This window comes from Anguilla rostrata, chromosome 13 (assembly GCF_018555375.3).
Source record: "Anguilla rostrata isolate EN2019 chromosome 13, ASM1855537v3, whole genome shotgun sequence".
Lineage (NCBI taxonomy): Eukaryota > Metazoa > Chordata > Actinopteri > Anguilliformes > Anguillidae > Anguilla > Anguilla rostrata.
The window spans coordinates 1,067,571-1,072,151 of NC_057945.1; the positions used below are offsets into that span (position 1 = coordinate 1,067,571).

The 4,581-nt window shown below is 40.9% G+C and overlaps 1 long non-coding RNA gene across 1 annotated transcript; it reads left to right on the forward strand.

Annotated features, from left to right (window-relative positions):
- Positions 1-889: 889 nt before the first annotated feature.
- Positions 890-2,236, forward strand: LOC135237838 (uncharacterized). The gene is made up of 2 exons (XR_010324934.1): positions 890-1,222; positions 1,939-2,236. It is a non-coding gene; the product is annotated as an uncharacterized LOC135237838 (long non-coding RNA).
- The last annotated feature ends 2,345 nt before the right edge of the window (positions 2,237-4,581 follow it).

Sequence of the window (4,581 nt, forward strand, 5' to 3'; positions counted from 1 at the left end):
TGTTGTTGCCGAAAGAGAAAGAACGAAGAGCTGCTTGGTTATTGGCAATAGGCTGTTGTTAGCTAATTTTTCACAAAAGGACGAGTTTTGTAATTTGAATGCATAACACGCAATTCCTCGCGGCCACACCCGCCAGCAGAACCATGACACCTAGAAGGAACCATTGTCACATGGTTCCATTTAATCTCATTCGATTCGAGCCGGGAGCGGTTGGGAGTATCTGCAAGCCGGAGTACGGAGCGTGTTGAAAGCATGTTTCTGTTGACGATAGTTAAAGAGGTTAGTTACACACATTATGCAATCAAAAGCATTCTCATAGAAAGAAAACAATGGGAAATGCACTTATGTCTCTATCATTAGTGTTGTGTGTTAGTACCTGTTCTCTTGCATACTTATTGGGTGGTTGATTCAGCAACCCACTGTATGTTCTCTGGCATACTTAAGTTCTTTCTATTTAAATTTCTGTACACTACTCCTATAGTTTTTCAGCAAGACATGCCATTCCTTTTGATACCCTTTTGATAGGTTTAGCAATATTTAAAGTTTTTAAAGAAAAAATTCCCTTAGAGAATGAATGGAGAATTAAAAATATGCAATGAACGTAGACTATAGAACCTTTTTATACCCTTTTTATAGCCTTGTCAGCCAATAGAATACATAGAAATAGTATGTGATAACTTTATATTTTTTGCTAAGGTCAGGAAAAGACACGTAATTAAATTTTATACACAAGCTTATTAAAATATGATTTGGAAGGAGACTGTCAATTAGTTTCACTGTTTTTATGATTTTAAGACTCTTGATTTTAATATCTGAGCTTTCCTTTCTGCGCTGGCCTTGAGAGATTGGGCTGTAAGCAGGCTAGTGCATATGATTGTAGCAGCATAGAAATAGGTTTCTCTGTACTTCCTGGTTGGGTGTCGCTCCCAGGTGGTGGGTGTGTCACTTTAGAGCGCAGCTGGTAGTTATTTATTGAGCTGGGGTCACGTATTTAAGCAGTGGCCTCCCCCCTGCTTCTTGCTCTCCTTCCGTTGTGTCACTTCCGGGTCATAGGTGTTGTTTTGCTGTCTGCGACAGGTACGTTTACTCTTGCTTCAACTCACTGGTTACTGGTCGTACTGATTGAATGCTTACGGCGTTTATTTTGCGCTACAGAGTTGTGGGTGCGCCCCGCCGTTGAGTGCGTCTTTGGCTTGTGTGCCGCTCGCTTGGTTTCGCTGTGGTAAGTGTTCCCTCTATCTCAGCATTAGTGTATGCTATGCGATTGGCTAATGCTGGTGTGGTCACAGGTTAAAGCGCTGGTAGCTGAGTTGCTGGGGTGCATGGGCCCCTCTCCCTCCCTCCTCTGTGTTAATGCCCTGCGGATGAAGGTGATATTTTGGAATCAGCTGATATTCACCGCCGCTACCGAACATCAAGACGTGACGAGCTGCTGCGCTGCTGCTGTTCTGTCTCCGGCTGCCACTTTTTCATTGTTCGTGCTGCGCTGTATGCCATTTTGTGTGCTGCTTTTCCGCACGGTTGCCTCTGGCTGATCGCTACATTCTGTGCCCTGCATGGTTGTATTGCAAAGCTAGCCGCTCTGCTTTCTCTCTATCCAAAGACCGGACTGTTTGGCTATACACAAGGCTTTTAGCCGGGGTTAAAATCCCCTTCCCGTAATTGTGTGGATGATTTGTGGTTTATTTCGTTAGTTTCCTTAGTTTTGGATTACTCCCATTATTAGTTTGGATTAATTATTAATATACGTCTATTTTTTTGATTACTTCTGTTTGTTCATTTTGATTTAGTTATTTTAGTTGCCCCCTTCAGTCCTTATTTGTTTTTGGGTTAATTTCCATATTTCTCCTGTGGTTTTATATTAAGACAAGTTGGTTTTTATTTTCAGTTGTTTATTTTCCTGATTTCCCTTCCACTAATTGTTTTATCCCTTTTCAGTTGCTGAGGTCGGTGGCGGTGCTGGTGGCGGGATTCCCCCCCCTTTTTTTTGTTGTGTGCTGTGCTCCCTGGGATTCAAGTTGTCACAACCGTGTGTGTGTGTGTGTCACGTGGGCGTGGGTGATTTCTTGGTTTACTGGGTGACTTCCTCCCCACTGGCCCCTGTCCATCCGGTAAGCCTCAGCCCTGATTAGGTTCCCCTTTCCCTCCCTGTATGAATGGTGTTTTCTAATGGTGTATTAAAAATATTTTAATAGTTGAGTGTAAAATAAAGATCTATTTTCTTTACAAATTGGAACCACGTCTCTGCCCTTTTGAGTGTTATGAACCTGTGTGTCTAAATATTATTATGGATGCGCTTGTGTGAGTACTCGCTGCCACATGATTAATAAGTTGTTTTTAAATGTAACTAAAATGGTTGTCCAATGTTTAATGTGTATTTACTGTTAAGAAAGAAATTATAAAATATATTATAAAAGAAAACACCCAACTATTGCTAATTTGTGAATACTAGTGTATGTTTGTGATATGTTAATTAGGTATATTATTGGAAGCCTATGAACATGGAGAATGAAACAAACAACACAGGTTTGTAACAAAATTATTTCTGTTCCGTGTAGTTTTGCAAGAAATTATCGTGCCAGTAAAGTAGCCTACCTTAAATTCATGAGTCTGGAACTTCATTGGAGCTTTTCACTGTCTGCTAATTGATACAAATTAACGTGACGAGACCTGTCGTTTTTGCATTGACATGTTTCTCTTTATTTTGCAGGCTGATTGGTCGTGTATGCCCCAGCATTATGCAGTAACCTACTGAAAGTCGTAATACATTAGGTCATAAGTTTCACACAACTCTGGCGCATGTTGCCCTTAAGATATCTCCAGATAATAGATTATGTATTTATCTCAGCATTTAAACTGATACTAGTCAATGAGAGAATGGAGGTCCTCAACTGATGACAGGCCTAATTGATAAAAGAGTTTTTTTTAAAAAGGGAGATGGGATTTTGTTGATGAAAAGGCTGCTGACAGAAACCATTTAGTTTGTGGTGAAAAAACTCAAGAAACCGCCTAGGCCTGGCCTGCACACAGCCCTGACCTCAACCCCATCTGACACCTTTGTGAATTAGAAAGCTAACTGCTAATGCTTTTCTGCCTGACTGAAAGCAAATCCCTGCAGTAATGCTCCAACATCTGGTGTAAAGCCTTCCTAGAAGAGTGGAGGTTATTCTAGCAGCAAAAAGTGGACCAACTCCATATTAATGCCCATAAATTTGGAGATGTTGGATGTCAGGTTTCCACATACTTTTGGGGTAGGTGTTGGTGCAAGGGGCGAGGCAGAGATCGCGAGCAACCAGCAACACACAGCAGCAATATATTTTGTAATATATATAGTTTGCTTGTTTGTGTCGGCATGTTGCATTTCCTGGATAAGAAGAAGACTGAGAACATGGGGCTGGGTGTCTTTGTGACATTCCTTGCATTTCTTGGTCCCACAGCGCTCAGCAGATCTTCCGCCAGAAAAAACCAAAAGTGTGAGATGAACGTAGCTGGCTCCTTTGTGTTGTAAGCAATTAGTACCAAGATAGTTCACATCAAACAAAGAAACCCTTCCCTCCAATTGGCTTGTCTATTGAGAAATCTCTGACTGGTTTAGCAACAAAGCAGGGGACTGTTCTTGTAGCCAGAGAGCTTAGCTTTACAGCGCAATTTAAAATAAGTTTCTCCGTGAAATAAGAGCAAAGTTATTAAACATTAAATACCATATCCCTCTTTTCCATCGCCGGCAACGAGGTAGACCTCAGAGGTTTGAAATGAAGGAGTGGCTGCATCTGAATATCTCTCACCCATAAACTTGCCCTGAGGTAAAGTATCTCTCCTTCCTCCTGGTACTGCTAATGATAACTTTGTGGGGGACAAAGTTTCACTCATCAATCTCTGGGAGTTGCAGCTAGAAATGTTGATGCGTGTTCGCGTTCACGTGTGTGGAGAACCGGGGAAGAGTGTGCTTCTCTGCGTGCAGGGCCAATGAGTGTTGTGATTTTCAAGATATTTTCAAAACATTGATATTGTTGAGAAAGTTGCCTACTGCAAACTTCTTAATACAACTGAAGCCAAAAGTTTACATACACTTAGGCTAAAGACATTCAGACTTAATTTTTCACAACTCCACACATTTCATGTTACCATACATTTCCTGTGTTAAGTCAATGAGGGTATCTACTTTATTTCCATAAGAGGTCATTTCAAAATAATAGCTAAGAGACATATTTATTTCAGCTTTTATGTACGATATCAGATTTTCAGTGGGTCAAGAATTTACATACAGTTTGTTAGTATTTGCTGGCATTGCCTTTAAATTGCTTAACTTGAATAAAATGCTTGTAATTGCCTTCCACATGCTTCTCACAATACTTTGCTGGAATTTTTTCCCATTCCTCCTGGCAGAACTGGTATAACTCAGTCAGGTTTGTGGGCCTCCTTGCTTGGACTCAGGGATTCAGGTCAGGCCTTTGTGATGACCACTCCAATACTTTCACTTTGTTGTCTTTAAACCATTTTGTTACAACTTATGATCATAAGCAAGGTATGCTTAGGATCATTGACCTGCTGGAAGACTGAGTTGCGACCAAGTTTTAACTT